Source organism: Neofelis nebulosa, chromosome 9, assembly GCF_028018385.1.
Source record: "Neofelis nebulosa isolate mNeoNeb1 chromosome 9, mNeoNeb1.pri, whole genome shotgun sequence".
Classification (NCBI taxonomy): domain Eukaryota; kingdom Metazoa; phylum Chordata; class Mammalia; order Carnivora; family Felidae; genus Neofelis; species Neofelis nebulosa.
The window spans coordinates 18559342-18576767 of record NC_080790.1 but is presented as its reverse complement, the minus strand read 5'-3'; the positions used below and the strand labels follow the sequence as shown (position 1 = coordinate 18576767).

General features: G+C 43.9%; 1 pseudogene; it reads right to left on the bottom strand.

The window, feature by feature from the left end:
* Window positions 1–5602: 5602 nt before the first annotated feature.
* LOC131486171 (U6 snRNA-associated Sm-like protein LSm1) lies at window positions 5603–5978 on the bottom strand (annotated as a pseudogene).
* Window positions 5979–17426: the final 11448 nt, after the last annotated feature.

Here is a 17426-nt window from a genome sequence, read left to right as displayed (position 1 = left end):
CCCTTAATGTGCCTAATTTATAAATTAAACTTTGTCATAGGTATGTATGTATAGGAAAACAAACATATTACATGTAGGTTTGATACTATCCATGGTTTCAGGCCTCCACTGGGGGTCTTGGAACATACCCCTGAGGATAAGGGGAAGGACTGTATGTATCTTTTTGTATCTGACTTTTCTCACTCAACATAAGCATCTGTGAAATTCATCTATGTTGTTGCCTATAGCAGTAGTTTAGTTTTTACACTGTTGTATATAGTATTTCCATTGTATGACGATACTATGGTATAGTTAGCCTTTCTATTATTGAGGGACATTGGGGTAGTTTCTAGTTTTGTTTTTTTCTAGTTTTTATCTATTAGGGATAGTGTCCCTATAAACATTTCTAAAAACCAAAACAAAAAAGATTATTTATTTATTTTGAGAAAGAGAGAGAGAGAGAAAGTGAGTAAAGGAGGGCACAGAGAGAGAGGGAGAGAGAGAATCCCAAGCAAGCTCCATGCTGTCTGCACAGAGCCCAACATGGGCTTTGATTCCATGAACCACGAGATCATGACCTGAGATCAAGAGTCAGACACTCAACCGACTGAGCCACACAGGCTCCCCTCTATGAACACTTTTTACACATTTTTCTGTGCACCTAGGTAGGCATATCTATTAGAGTAGAATTGCTGAATCAAGGGAATGCAATGTTTAGTTTTAGTGGATAGGATAATTAAGACTTTCTAATTATTCTTGTGTCAATATTTTCAGGTTTTGATTTTATAAAAAGAATTTGTCCATTTCATCTAAATTATAAAATTATTGGCATGAAGTTATTTGTAGTTATTTTCTCATTGCCCCTTTGATGATTGTGTGAATTTCTAGGGATGACACCTTTTTTCATTAGTGATATTAATAGTGTGTTTCTTTTTTTCTTGATCAATCTTTCCAGGGATTTGTAAATTTTATTATTCTTTTCAAAGAACCAATTTTGACTTAGTTTATTTTTCTCTATTCTATATTTTTTCTACTTCATTTTTGCTCATATCTTTATTATTTCTTTCCTTCTAATTAATTTACCTTATTTGATGTTGTTTTCTAACTCCTGGAGGTAGTCACTAGATCACTGATTTTCCACCATTATTTTTTTCTAAAATATATATTTAAAGGCCTAAATTGGTTCCTTAGGTTTAGTTGAAGCTCTATGATACAGATTTTTGACATGTTTCTTCTTCATTATTATCCAGTTCAGAGTATTTTCTAATTTCCATGGGAATTTCTAATTTCTGATTTGGCTTGTGAATCATGGGTTATTTAGAAGTGTTGTTTAATAATTTCCAAACATTTGAGGATTTTAGGTGTTTCATATTATTTCTAGGATTTTTCCCACTCTATTAAGAGGACAAGATACTCTGTTTAATTTCAATCCTTTGCAATTTATTGACATCTGCCTTGTTATTCAGAATATGGTTTATTTTGTTAAATGTGCCATGAACCCTTGAAAATAATGTAATCTGGGGTGCTTGGGTGGCTCAGTTGGTTGAGTGTCTGACTATTGATTTCAGCTCAGGTCATGATCCTGGGGTTGTGGGATCAAGCCCTGCATCAGGCTCTGCACTGACATCATGGAACCTGCCTGGGATTCTCTCTCTTTCTCTCTCTCTGCCCCTTCCTCCCCCCCCACCCCCGTAAATAAATAAACATTTAAAAAATAATGTAATCCTGCTCTTGTTGGGTTCAGTGTTTTACATATGTCAACAAGGTCAAGTTTGTTTATCAGGCGGTTCTAGTCCCCTTTATCTTGACTGATTCATTGTCTGATTAGTCTATCAGTTGTTGAAAATGGATTTGAAATCTTCAACTATGCTATTGGATTTACTTGTTTTTCCCTTTAGTTCTGTCTGAGCTCTGCATGTTTTAAGTTTTCTTTTCAGATACATACACATTTCGTATTATTAAATCTTCCTGTTGAATTGAATTTTTGTTATTGTGAAATGCTTCACTTTATCTCTGGGAATACTTCTTGCCTTAAACTCTTGCTTTGTCTGATAACCGTATAGATAAGCCAGCTCTCTTTTGGTTAGTGTTTCCTAGGCATATTGACTTTCAATATTTACGTGTCTGTCTTCTATAAGCAACATATAGTTGGGTCTTGCTGTTTTGTCTTGTTTTTCTGGTCTGACAGTCTTTTCATTGTAATTGGATAATTGAGTCCACTTATGTTTAACAAATTCCCAAATTTTTTGCTGTTAATCCTATCATCTTATTATTTGTTTTAAATTTGCTTTATCTGGTTTTTGTTCTTGTTTTCTTTTCTGCTGCCTTCTTTTAATAAAATGCTTTTCAATATTCTAATTCCTCCATTAGTGTGTTAGTTATAAATTCTTTTATTATTTATTTAGTGTTACCCTAGGGCAGGGGTTGGCATACTTTTTTTTTTCTGTGAAGAGACAGATGGTAAATATTTTAGGTGTAGAGGGACGTACACAGCCTCCGACTCCCTCCTCCCCCTCTCATCTTTCCCTCCTCCTCCTTCTTCAACTATTCTTTAAAAATGCAAAACCAGGGCACCTGAGTAGCAAAGCTGGGTTAGGGGATTAGGTGGGTTAAGCGTCTGATTCTTGATTTTGGCTCAGGTCATGATCTCATGGTTTGTGAGTGAGTGAATTTGGGCTCCACATCAGGCTCTGCGCTGACAGTGCAGAGCCTGCTTGGGATTCTTTCTCTTTCTCTGCCCCTCCCCCCGCTGCTCACATGTCTGCTCTTTCTCTTTCTCTCTCTCAAAATAAATAAATAAACCTTAAAAAATTAAAAAATAAAAATGCAAAACCATTCTTAGCTCCCAAGCTGTTTAAAATAGGCTTTGGGCTGGATTTGGATGTGGGTGATAATTTGCCTAACTCTGCTATAAATACACCATATGCCTTCACAGAATCTACTATTCAGTTAATAATTTTACTACTTCCTGGACAATATGTGGACCTTACAACACCTTAATACCATTTACCCAACTCCATTGTTCCTTTTTTCCTGTTTTGGTCATGTATTTTACTTCTTTATACATTTGAAATCCCATAAGACATTATAATTTTTATTGTTTTAAATAGTCAATACTCATTTTGATTTGCTCTTATATTTACCACATATGGTGCTCTCTATTGCTTTCTGCATTACTTTTCTTCCAAGTGGGATTGTTTTATCAGAATAACTTCCCTTAGTATTTCTTTTCATGTATATCTATTGATAATGCATTTTCTTATTTTTTATTTGCTTGGCATTTTTATTTGTCTTCATTTTTAAGGGTATTTCCACTGGATGTAGAATTCTAGACTGGCAGTTACTTCCTCCCCCTCCACAGCCTTTTAGCTCTGTCATTCTATTGTCTTTTGGCTTCTATTGTTTGTGTACAATGGGTCTTATTACTGCTCCTGTTGAATTTTTTTCTCCCCTGACTATTTTAAGATGTTTCTTTTTATCTTTATGTTTTTGAAGCTTTACTATAATGTGCCTTTGTGCAGTTTTGTTTGATTTTGTGTGCTTGTGTTTGTTAATGCTTCTTGAATCTGTATATTCTTGGTATTTGGCTCTTCAAATACTGATCCTGGCCCATCTGCTTTCTTCTGGGATTCAAATTCCACACATGCGGGTTGTTTTCACTATATCTTTGTTTTCACTGTATCTTTGATGCTCTTTTCCTCTTTCTTTTTTCTTTCTCTGTCCCTCTTTTTGTGTATATATATATATATATATATATATATATATATATGTATATGTGTGTTTAATCTGTTTTCTTCTGTTTCAATTTGAATATTTTTCTACTGATCTATTTTCCAATTTACTAATCCTCTTTTCTGTTGTGTCTAATCTGCTGTTAAACCTATCTCTTGCTTATTTATTGAATCTTAGTTTTAGTTATCAAATTTCCCAGATCTAGAATTTTTGTTTGCTTCTTTTAGAATGGATTCCAGGTTTCTATCTTTCCATCTACTTGTTTGAATATATTAATGCTAGGTTTATAGTCTTTGATAACTACAGTATCTGGGTCACCTATATGTTTTTCTACAGTCTTTTGTTTTTTAATTTGGTTTTATTTCCTAGCAAGCTGTATAATTTTTGATTGAAAGCTGGATATTGAGAATGAAGAATTACTGAGGGTCTGGATAATTTTGTCTTCCTTTGGAAAGGAATTTTTTTTTTTTTTCCTAGCAGGCAGAACACCTTGATCCTGTCAGGAATTGAGATACTTTGAAGCTGGATTTTAGGCTTTGTGAGGGCTGGTCTCTGCCTGGCTTGTCTTGTCTCTTAGGGTATAATCCTTCATCTGTCTCAATAAAAATCTAGGTTATTCATGGCAATGTCTTCTCTTTGGTGGGCCCTAAACATCAATATTTTTTCTCCTTAGGACTTGGAGACTGCTCAAACTCTGACTGGTTTTTCAGCCTTTTAGAAGCTGTTTACTGCTTAGTTTCTTGGCTGCTTGCCTATCATGTGGAAAGCTTAGGAATGAGAAAATTCCTTGAGGGGAAATCAAATACAGAATGCCTGGCTTATTTCTATACAGGCTTTTTCTCTAGGATAAGGGTTCCCTATGTTCTGGCTACCCCTTGAGAACTGGCAAATGCCCGGAAGGGAAAACATGAGGGAAACTTAGGTTTTACTCACTGCATTTCCCTTTTCTCCAGAATCTTGGCATCTAAAGTCCTGCCTGCTTTTAATCTCTGATGACTTTTAACAGCTATTTTATGCAATATATTTAGCTTTTATAGTTGCTCTCTGTCAAAGACTCTAGAGATTTATTGTTTGTTCGTTTTTGAATTTTGAGATTCATATTTTATTTACAAGCAAATGAAGGATGTCTCCTAATGGGCACCTGGGTGGCTCAGTCAGTTGAGCGACCTACTCTTGGTTTTGATTCAGGTCGTGATCTCATGGTTTGTGAGTTCGAGCCCCACATCAGGCTCTGTGCTGACACTGTGGAGCCTGTTTAGGATTCTCTCTCTTTCTCTGCCCCTCCTCAGCTGGCTGTTGCACTCTCTTTCTGTCTCTCAAAATAATAATAATAATAATAAAGGATGTCTCCTGTAATGCTAATATGGGACAAGAAGAGTAATATGAAGAAGTAGTTGCTGGCTCCACAGTGATGTGTGAAAGGAGCCCATGCCACTTGAAAAAAAATTTTTTTTAATGTTTTTATTTATTTTTGAGACAGAGAGAGACAGAGCTTGAGCAGGGGAGGGGCAGAGAGAGAGAGAGGGAGACACAGAATCCAAAGTAGGCTCCAGGCTCTGAGCTGTCAGCACAGACAGTGGGGTTTGAGTTCGATGTGGGGCTCGAACTCACGGACTGTGAGATCATGACCTGAGCTGAAGTCAGACGCTTAACCGACTGAGCCACCAGCTGCCCCAGCCACTTTTTTTTTTTTAAACAATGGTTTTGCCATTAAAAAGGGGGAAAAATCCACATGATTTCTTCATGATGCACATATGAAAGAATCAAAATAAAAACGAGTTTTCAAAACTCTACAGTTTCCAGTCAAATATGTGAGGTGGCCAGAATGTCATTTTCATTCAGTGACTGCCCCTCCTCCCCAAGAGCAATAGCCTCTGAACAACTAACTGACTTAATGCTCATTGAGGGTATCTGCCTGAGGAATGGAGAGACCCTGATCCTTCAGAGCCTGGTCTGCTCCTCTACCCTTTGTTCTCCCAGGATTTCTTCAACGGACACTTGCCGGCGGGGCGTGTCGCTCTGCATTTCCAAGTCTGTTTCTCTTAGTAGGACCACATTTCCTCTTCTGACCACAAAAATCCCTTGAGGAATATCACTGTACTTTTTTACCCAATAAATATGCTCCAAAGTCTGAAAGGTAGCACTAAATTAGCAAATTTATCAATGCTTCTTATAAAACTGATAAGTGTCCTTCTGTCTCAAAGCAAGATCAAGTGCTTTTTGTCCACGTTCTTGGTGAGCCTGGTGGTGCTGGGCCTATAGTTCATTCTGAGCTGAGATAAGACTGTAGTGTAGAGTGGAGGTGAGCCAGCACATCTAACACCTCCTTCTTTCTACCGCAGTTACCACCTGGCAAGACTGGGACAGGAACCCTGACCAGGAATAGCATGTCTGTCCCAGCTTTTAGCAGCCAAGGCCTACTGGAAACCCCTCTAGAGATTTGTTAGTTTTTTACTTTTTAAAGTTTATTTATTTTGAGAAAGAGACAGAGTGAGTGGGGGAGGGGCAGAGAGAGGGAGGGAGAGAATCCTAAGCAGGCTCCATGGTGTCAGCACAGGGCTCGAACACACAAACCTTGAGATCATGACCTGAGCCAAAACCGAGCTGAAAGCTTAACTGACTGAGCCACTCAGGCACCCCCTAGAGATTTATTTTTAAAAGTGGTTTCCAGGACATGTCCCAAGGCCAGGGCACCTTAACTATCTTTTGCATCTTTTTGAGACACCGCCAACTGGGGGCTGAAAAGGTCTTTTGGCTTCTTCAACACCTTCAACAATAAATTATAAAACTCTATTGAATATGGGGGCTCCTGGGTGGCTCAGTCGGTTAAGCGTCCGACTTCAGCTCAGGTCATGATCTCGCCGTCCATGAGTTCGCTCTGCGTTGGGCTCTGTGCTGACAGCTCAGAGCCTGGAGCCTGTTTCGGATTCTGTGCCTCCCTCTCTCTCTGCCCCTCCCCCTCTCATGCTCTGTCTCTCTGTCTCTGAAAAAGGAATAAACCTTTAAAAAAAAGCTGTATTGAATATAATTTGTAAGTATTAACCACTTTGTATTTTAAAATTCAGATTAATGTGCCAAGTATGATCATTCTCAATCAGATCACTCAGTTTACTCTAACACTGATTCTTTGTGAAATAAAGCTTACTGTCTTTCACTATATATTGGTGTGAGGCATTCCATTTCAAACTTACACACACACACACACACACACACACACACACACACACACCATACATCATGCCTCTTTTGGCCCTTCTGTGAACCCTGACCTGAGCTGATATTCTGACTCTGTTGTTACATCACAATATGACCATGGTGAAGCCTCTTTCAACTCCTGGCCCTCAATTACTTTATTTAGAGTATGAGGTAGGGGTGGGGAGTGGGATAGGATCATGCAGGGGCTCACAGGGTCCTTGTAGCCTTGGTAGTCAATCTGTCTTCTATGATTTGGTTTGGGGAATCCTTTGTGGAACAGTAGGACACTTAGACTGATCAGAACAGTGGATCCTTACTCAGACCACAGACCTCACTTCCTTAAGTCAACTAGTCTCATGGCTGAGGGGCCATTCTCCCTGGGACATGGGGGCTGAATGGATGAGCTGGAGGCTGTGTTCCTGAACAGACAGGCACCCTTGGCAGCGGGCCTCCCGGGAAGCCACACCCTCATGTGAATGAGAGAAAACGTCTCACACCAAAGCTAGCCCCCCTCCTTCACCCCCCACCAAACCTGCATCTTTCAACTACCTCAGCCAGGGATTCCACACTGAGAGGTGGTTGCTTCTCACGCTTGTTCCAAATGTCTCCCTCCTGTTCTTCCTGGGTCTGCCATCTTGTAAGAAATCTATGAAGAAGATTAACCTCTCCTCTGCCCAGAGATAGTTTTAAAATCTTTGGTTTAGGATTAGCCCCTGTGCTGCCCCAGAGCCTGTTTCCTCCATCCCCTGTCCAGCTGTGTATCATGGGATGTTGACATGGCTGCTTTCCCAGGCTCCCCTGTCAGCGGACTTCCCTTGGGTTTCGTCAAAGAGAGACACTGGAGGGAGACTGAAGGCAAGAAGGGAGAAGCCTGTGCATTTCCCTCCTTTTCCCTTTGCCTTGAGTTGATTGAGTGCTTGGCAGAGGCTGCAAGTGTCGTGGCCCCAGCTCCTCAATGATTGACTCACTGTGGTTTTCAGCCTCTGTTGGGTGACCCCAGCCCCCAGCTCAGGTGACTCTGGCTTTTCTTTGTCCCTCCAGCTGAAGGATGACAGTAGTTTCCTTTGCACTCATCTCTAGGGTATCTTACCATCCCCTGTTTTCTTCCCAGCCTCTTTGATCATATAGAATACCAATAAGTGTTATGGAATACCCTGTATGAATACTTGAAGGGCTTGCTGTTTCTTGTTTAAATCTCTCCTAATCGAGTTGCTAAAAACCATGCTTCAGCCATCTTTCTCCTTCATATATGTATAAGCACCACAGAAACACATTCCCCTTCATTTTCTTTAGCACCTCCTGAAGGAGACAGAATTCATTCACTCATTTCTTCATTCAGTCAATGAATATTTGGTGAGGTGTTACCTAACACCCTAGCCAAGTCCTGTGCTACAGGATAGAGCAATGAACAAAACAGGTAATGTTTTTGACCTTGTAGAGCTCACAGCTCTGTGGGCAAGCCTCATACCCCTAGAATAAAGTGTATTGAGAGTGAGACACTATTGTAACACCCAGTCCTGGGAGACAGACTTGGGTTTATATCTCAGTCCTGCAAATTACTGGAGGTTATATGAACATGGGCACGGTGTTTTGCCTTCCTATGTGCCAGTTTCCTCTTCTTTAAAAGAGCACTCTGTTATCCAGTTCATGCCCATCCAGCCTCTTTATGTGTTCAGTGAGGATTCTGATGCTACTAACTTCATGGGGTTGCTCATGATTAAACATGTTCCTATTAGAGAAAGAGACAGATTCCCTGAAAACAAACTCACACTGAAGATTTATTTCTAAAAGCAGTTTCCAGGGGATCCTACATTCACCATTGCTGAGATGCAGGTTGGAAAGTTGAGGTGAGGCTAGACACTCAATAAGAAGGGGTGAAGTTCAAAGCGTGGATAGAGACAGCTGCTGGGAGGAGCTCCCGACAAACTTAGGATCACACCATGGCAGTTTCTTCTGGCAGCCAATCTGTAGCCACGCTGGTCTGCCTGCAAGTGGAGGTGGGGGCCTTTCTTTCCTCTTTGCTTGTCAAGACGTCACCCCCTCAGGGAAGGACTCCCTGATTTCTCATCCAGGCTAGGTCTCCCCGATTCATGTTCTCTATTTTCCTTGTGATCGTTGTGATCACGGCCACCACCGCTGCCATCATCATCACATCATTGCTAACGCTTGTGAAACGGAGCACCCCGCCATGTTCCAAACATTATGCTGTGACGTCCCATGGCAGAGTCTGGGAAGCTGCTCGGCCCGGTGCTATTGTGATTAAGGAGTGTGTGCATGTATGTGCATGGGCAGAATAAGTAAGTCAAGGCAGGACATTTCAAATCATCAAACACTCGAAGTGAAAATATGCTGACTGTGAATTTACTATTAATTGTGTTGTAAGGTTTTGAAAATTCTGATTCCATGTGAGTCAGAGATACACATGTATTGGTCATCATCAGGGTTCAAAGACCTGGATTCATCACTTGTTCTTTGTTTTCATTCTCGAGGCTGCAGATGGAAAGGCTCACGGTGCATTCCCTGCTGCCCGGGACCCATTTTCCTGCCAGCCCCTTGTCTCCACTGCTTGGCCACACTCTGGTCCTTCTGGTGGCTCTGTTACTTCTTTAGATCCAGACTTAAATGAATCATTTACTTACATTTCACTCACGATTTTTAATCATCCTACCAACGATAGTCTAATACCATTAAATACTTGCAAAATCTAATAAAAATCAGTCTTAACCTCATTGGAATCTCATTAAGAATAGGGCTGTTCTTTTTGCTAAATTGTTGGACATTATTTTATCTGGGTTTGTTTTGTTCACATTGTCCAGGCGAGCAGGTGGATAGATGGAATCCTAGAGCGTGGGTTCGCACCCTCAAAAATTCTTTTATCCCCTTTCTTGAGTTTACAGATGAAGACACTATAGTCTAAAACAGGGAGAGGACTTTTCCAAAGTCTCACATGAAACTTGTGGCCATTAAGAACCAGAACTCAGGCCTCCTGCCTTGGAGTCTAACATCTCCCCTCCAAGAGCTGGGCTTTGAGCCCAGGAACTGATTTATGGATTTGAGGAGCCTATCGGCTGTTGAGCAATTACTAGCTGATCAGCCAAGCACTGTTTCACTGAACACATCTGGAGCTCGGAATGGACACCGGCAGGGTTAGGAGATGAGAAGAAACTGACTGAAAATCCTCCAGGGTGAGGTTCACATGGGGGCGATGAGTGGTAGTCTCCTTAAAAGTCACACCGCTCACCCCTTTTCCACATCAGTGCAAGGGTGGCATGTCTTCTGGTCCTGCACAGTCCCACGGGGCAGGTATTGAAAAAGGCCTCTCATGGGGCGCCTGGGTGGCGCAGTCGGTTAAGCGTCCGACTTCAGCCAGGTCACGATCTCGCGGTCCGTGAGTTCGAGCCCCGCGTCAGGCTCTGGGCTGATGGCTCGGAGCCTGGAGCCTGTTTCCGATTCTGTGTCTCCCTCTCTCTCTGCCCCTCCCCCGTTCATGCTCTGTCTCTCTCTGTCCCAAAAATAAATAAAAAAAAAAAAAAAAAGAAAAAGGCCTCTTGTGGCCCCAGTACTGAGACAGGCAGGAGCTGTTTGTCCACCTTGATGAACAACATCTCCAATAAAAGGACTCATTTGGTAGGATTGAGTAGTTCACAGACAAAGAAACAAGGGGAGAAGGCTCAGGCAGGAAGCCTTTTATGATTTATCAATGCACAAATACTGGCATCTCTCTCTCCCTTGAAAAGAATAAAAAAAACAACAACCCAGTGCTAATATTAATAATTATGTCAGCTTTAGTATAGCACTTTGCGGTTTACGATGTGCTTTTGAATGCATTATCTTATCGCATCGGTGGGAGATTGGGGAAGGGGAGAGCAAGGGGGCTGGCACTTCTGGGGAATCAGCGGCCTTTGTTTCCCTGGGGGTCCAGCCTGGCTTAGTGGGTGGGTGCTGCCATTGAAGTTATCTTGCTGTGAATGTCCCATGTGGGACGACGCACTGAGCTGCTGTTTTCCTGTGGAAACTTGAGCTAGTCTCTCCAGATTATACACTGGAGTCTGTTCTTATTTTCCGGCCTGGAACTTCACTCCTCCTTGAGCTGAAGGCTTGGCTGGTGTTGGACATCCTTCCCCACCCCTTGCGAGCTGCTCTGGGAAGGGCCGGGCCCCTGCGTGTGCCTGTGGCTGCCGGCAGAGTCCTTCTTCCACAGCTGGACCCGCACTGGGACAGAGGTGCCGCCACAGCTGGGACTGTGCCGGGTGGCGCAGTCCTGAGATTTTTGTTGCCGTGTGCGCCTGTCCATAATGGGCCCTTTAGACCCTGTAGGTGGTGAAGGGGCTGACATGCTACTCCCAAATATTAACATGTGCAGGAAAACATAGGCTTTACAATGTTTTCCTCCAGAACCAGTCTCATCTTTGCTTTCCTCCCAGTGGCGGGGAAAAAGAATAATGACAACAAAAAGACAAATACCACCCCCAGTACGAGCAGTCTTTAACCTTGCCCACCCAAGGCAGCATTAAAGCAATTAAACTGCATATTCTCCTTCAGGTCTGTGACTTCCCTCCACGTGGGCTCTTCTGCTCTTCTTCCTCCTGCCCAGGAAAGTAGGCAGGAGGACATCTCCCGGTGCCTGGGCGCAGGACGTCTTCACATCTCTGGCTTTGATGGGCTTGCTAGGCCTCCGGCTGACATGCTTGGGCACCTGTCCTGGGGCAGCCTCTGGCTTCACCAGTGCCACTGCTGAAGTGCCCACTGCTGAGGGTGGGGGGACTTGTCGTCTGTGTTCTCGGCTCAGGCAGAGCATGGCCAGTGACCCTGGGGCTTGGAGGGAGGAAGCTTCTCCGTTCCTTATGCAACACTCCTTGGGCAGTGGGAGATGAGGAGGCAGTGCTCTCTTGGGCCACCTGGACCACTCCTCAGGCACTTCTAGTTTACCGCCCTGTGCCTCGGGGAACACCTTGCCTAAGGACGGTTTATCTGTGGGCACTCTGGTTTTCCTGAGATGCGCCCTGGGGAGTCAGGAGGAAGCTGCTGTTGCTGGGGTTTCCCTGCACACCTGTCAGCTGACCCTACCAATTTCTCTTTTGCCCGCAGAGGTTCCAACCACTAGAGAGAGCCAGAAATTCATGCCTGACCCTCACTGCACTTTTTCTCTCTCTTCCAGCCCCTCCACTAGCATCGGATGAGGTTCTACTTCAGTTTTTAGGTAGGTGCTTCTCTGCTCTGTGACCTTCTACGAGGCCTTTTTCCACCTTCACTGGGCAACCAGCTTCATTGTCTAGCCTGGCAGGAGGGATGCGGGGAAGAGGAAAAAAACTTGGATCCATGAAATCACATTGGGAGTCATTTCCAAAAAGTCATGACGCTTTATAACATCCGTATCAGCACGGAGTGATGAGTCTTTGGGACATAGTAATTTGGTCACCTTCTTTGGGTCAGGTCTCTACAGCTCCAGCCCTGCCAGGCCAGCACCCCCCACCCACCCACCTCTTCCCCTACGTGCGGCTGCCGCCTGCCCTGCCGCCAAGCCCTGTGAGTGACCACAGGCCATGGGGCACCTCCTCACTCTCAGCTTTCCTATGGGCCCAGCCCTCTTAACCCAGAAGTCTGCCAAAAGCTGGGCTGGTGAGTATTCTGAATAGAATTTTGGCAAATGGATAAGGTTTCACATTTACTAAATTTCTGAGTCTCTCTTTACGTGCACTCAAACTGGGAATCTGGAACATGCACGCTTTGAATTTTTTTTTTTTTAATAAAATAACATGTTTTTGTTATTTTGGGGGCAAACCTTTCACCAAACAGAGTCAGAGGTAGTCTGCACCCTGAATTTTGTATACCCCTTGTGATCTTTGAAAATAAAGATGAATAGTGGGCAGTGAATGCCATGGCTTTGTGAGAATCAGTTATCTTAGGAAATCGGAGTGGGGAAAGGGGGCTTGGGCTTTACTTTGGGATTTACTAGACAATTTGTTAATCTGCTCTCTCTTTCCTCCAAAATGTCTATATGATTTGAAGCTTGGCAAAGGAGAGTAGGTTTGAGTTCTAATAAAATGCATTACAACTTTAAGCCAGCTGGCCCGTGTGTTTTTGGAGAGTGAATGTGGAGTCCAGATAGAGTTCAGTTGGGCCTACTGAGGGGTTTCAGGTGGGATCACCGGCTGGGAAAATGTATATATATGACTTCGGATCAGATTGGATCTCCCCTGGGGACAGAAGCCTGTACTCCCCTCTATTGCTCCCCTTGGTGCTTACCTTATCTCTCTGCCTGCTGGGTCCCCACCTTTCCATTCTGCGTCTTATCTACACTGGTCTCCCTGCTGCCACAGCCACCCCCCCCCCCCCCGCCCCCCGCCCCAGCCATACAGATCCCTACCTTGCAGCTTTGAAGTTTTGCTTGGGCCCATTCACTGCTGGTGGTGCACCCTCTGTCCTCTCCCGAGTCCTCCAGCATCCTCTCAGCTTGCCCTGTGTGGCTTGCTCTCATAGCCCTGCACAGCACTGTCTCCCCAAGAGCTCCTGTGATGTCAGATTCCGAATGACTTGGCCTTTTTCGTGCATGCAGGCTGGCTTTGCTGTTAACTTTGCACCTGCCTGTGTCTTAGCCTCCTTTGCTCTTTGGTGTCCCCGAGACGAGGACTGGGTATTCTTCTCCTCTGTTCTCGTGTTGTCCACCTTGGGTCTCGACTCATCGTCATGGTCAGTAACTGGTGACTGGGTAGTGACAGTGTCTTTCTTTTCCTCCATCAACTAAACCCCAACTGACACTAGTTCATTTGTACCTGGATCACCCCCATCATTCAGAAATGATTGGACAAAGCCACATCTGAACAAATTCTGCTAATTCCTCCTCTGTAGCCTGTGTCTGCCGCCCACACTCCCCACCCCGCCCCCACAACCCCGCCTCAAGGCAGGGGCCCTGTGACAGACAGAAAAGCCTGAGTCATTGCGTTCAGTTCGTAAACAGTGAAAGTTGGAATTGTCTTTGCCTCTGGAATGGGAGTCTTGAGAGGTTTTTTCTTTTCACCTCGGTTTTCTGGTAAAATCATGAAAACATTGTGATTGTGTCTCAGAAATCTAGAAATATATCTAGATTTCTCCTCAATGGTCAAATTTTTTAGTAAATGCTTATTTTTCAAAAAAAATAAAACTTGGGAGCGTTTCTGTAGATTTGTATTGGGCAAAACCAGTGACTTCCATTAGCAGAGCAATGATGATGGTGGTGGTGTATTTTGGGGGACGGGACGGAGGGAATATGGATGGTCAAAACCATCCAAGCTTCTTCCTTCCTTTTGTTACTCAGTATGGACCCATGGAGCTCCAGTCTCCTGTTTCCCTAAAACCCAGAGAATGTCATTCTGGTCTGCGTTGCTGGTTGGTAATGTTTGAATTGTAACATCATTTCTGCTGCAGTGGAAATTTATTAACATGCAACCTAACTGCTTGGTAGGAACATTTTCCCTCATGTTGGGGAGCCAACCCACTTGGTACCTTGAGTCTGGCCAGCTGTCCCGGTCTCCTTTGCTCTCATCTGGTCAGGGGATAGGAATGGCTTGTGTATCTCTATGTCCTCAGGTGGAAACAAACCCGTTATTGACTGCAGAAAAAGTTGCTCAATCAAACTGTTTTATTTACACAGCACCAAATGTCCAGAATCATCTGTGAGTTTTTTTCTCCTCAAAACTGACAGAATCGGCTTAGTGTTTTGGCACCTGGAGGCACAGGGATAAAGAAATGCTTCAAAAGCTTCAAAGATCTCCCCAGGTGATCTCATCCATACCCAGTGCCTTTAAATGCCACCTCTATTGTGACAGTCCCTAATTTGCATCTCTAGGAAGGACTGTCTCCTCTGTCCAATAGCTTCTCCAGATGGGTGTTATAAGCCTCTAAAACCATCCACGTCTCTAACTGAGCTCTAGCCGGTTCCCCACACTCTTTTCTTCTCAAGCTCTTTCCCATGTCAGAAGATGGCATTAGCGTTTACCTAGTTCCACAAACTATATCTGGGAGCCGTCTGTGAGTCCTCTTCTTTACGCCTTCATCAGAGAGGCCGGTTGATTCTGCTTCCAGAATTTATGTGAATCTCCTCCCTCCTGTACAGTGGGACTTGTGTCATCTTGTCGGTGGCAGGCATCCCTTCCCTGAAGTCCACTAAGACTTTCCATCAGTGTTTCTTGCACCTTCTCTTGCTTGCCAATCATTGTGCACACAGCAGTCTTTTCAAAACTTACATTGGGTCCCATTACTCTCTTCCAAAACTTTTCACCCTATTGTACTGAGAATAAAACCCAAGTTGCTTGTCTTGATTAGTAAGGCCATTCCTGATCTGCCCCTGCTTATCTCTGCAACCCTATCTGGTACCTCTTCCCTTCCCCACCCCCCCCCCCCAAACCCCGGTCCAGCTGCTATGGTTTTCCCCATTCCCGGACCACCTCTTTTTCACCCCAGAGCTCTTGCTCATGCCATCCCCTCTGTAGCAAACACCATGTTCCCTCTGACCACGTGGCTGGCTCCTTCTTAGGGTCATAGCTAAAAAGCTACCTGTGTAGTGAGGACTGTCCTGAGTGCTCCAGGTGAGTATGTTCTCCGTCCACCTTGATCTTCTCCATCATTGCTCCCTCCCGGTTGTGTTACAGCATTTCACCTTTTGGAATTGCTTAGTTTTCTTCTTGTTTACTGTCTGTTTCCCTCCCTAGGTCATGAGTTTGGGGAGGGCAATGCATATCTGTCTTGTTTACCACATACCCCAGGCCTGGCATAGTATTCAACTTGGAACAGGTATTTGTTGCATAAACACTAAAGACCTACAGGATGGGGCTGGTAATACTGCCCAGGTAACCACACTGCATTAAAAGAGATCACGTATGGAAGTGCTCTGTAAACTAGATGTCAGTGATGTCAGTGGTCAACTGTATACAGTGGGAGAAACAAGAATAGGCCAAAAAAAAAAAAGTTTTTATGTTTGATTGAAAACTGAAGGCAACTCTGCTCTCCTAATTCTAGAAGAGTCGATGAGAGAGCTGTTTCCAACCCAGCAGCGATGACCATGGGACAATTTCATGATGTACATTTCTTTATTTTTTTAAGTTTATTTATTCATTTTGAGAGTGACAGAGACACCACAAGTAGGGGAGAGGCAGAGAGAGAGAGGGAGAGAGAAAGAATCCCAAGCAGTCTCCATACTGCCAGCACAGAGCCTGTCGTGGGGTTCAAACCCACAAAGCCATGAGATCATGACCTGAACCGAAACCAATAGTAGGATGCTTAACCGACTGAGCCACCCAGTCGCCCCCAAAATGTATGGTTTTCTTGTACGACTTCTTTTGCCTTGGCTACTAAATTTGGGTCTCAATTGTCATGCAAAAATTAGCCAAAAAACTTCTGTTAAATACAGCTAGTGTTTTGTGAGAGTAACTAGCACTCTGCCTGACACACAGAGGAAGCTCAAAATTAAATAGTAATGTCCATGTGAATAGTCTTAGGTTTTATTGTCCCTTTGCCATTTTCATGGTAAACGACCTCATATCCTCTTTGGAAGTAGGGAAAGCATCAAGCAGTTTTGCTTTTTATTACTGTAAAAATAAAATGATTCGTAATAGCTAAAAGTGGAAACAACCCAAATGTCCATCCACTGACAAATGGATAAATGAAACGTGGCCTATCCATACCATGGAATATTATTTGGTAATAAAAAGAAATGAAGTGCTGATACACACTACCACACGGATGAACCTTGAAAACATTATGCTCAGTGAAAGAAGCCAGTCACCGAAGACCACGCATATTGTACGATTTCATTTATGTGAAGCGTCCAGAATAGGTCATGCACGCAGACAGAAAGTAGAGGAGTGGCTGTCTAGGGCTGGATGGTTGGAAGCCATGGCGAATGATCGCTAGAGGCGGTGGAGTAATGAAGATTTGGGGAGTAAGGGAAGTGTTCTAAAATTGGTGGTGGTGGTCCATGCCCTGCTCTTTGGATGTAGCAAAAACCATTGAATTGCCCTTTAAATGGTGAATTGTATGGTATGTGAATTATATCTCAATAAAGCTGTTAAAATTGATTAATAAAATTATAGTAAGAGCCCCCCTGGCTCTCTGAGGGTCGCATGACTGAGCAGGCCAATCAGAGTGGGCTTACAGGCGGCAGCTTTGATTGGGCCTGAATAATAGCTCCTCCCCCTCTCCCTTCCCCTCCCTCCCCCACCTAAACGTTCTCTCAGCCTTCTTCTGGGGACCCTGACCAGAGAGAGTTAGACATGGGCTTCCACCCTCAAGGAGCTAGGTCTGTCTGGGAGCTGAGCAGGGTGCAAGGGGTTATGGAAAGGGTGCTCGCAGTCAAGACCCAGCGCAACTCCCTGGCCGCAGGGAGGGTATTGTGGGGCTTCTGTGTGGAGAAACATCTTTCGCCACAGCAAATACTGTTTTATTTCTTCATTCTCGTGTGACTTCCACAGACGGTTACCGTGCGCGGTGCTGGGGACACAGAGATGACTGTGTGTCCCTGCGTGGGTGGGGCGCAAGAACCCACC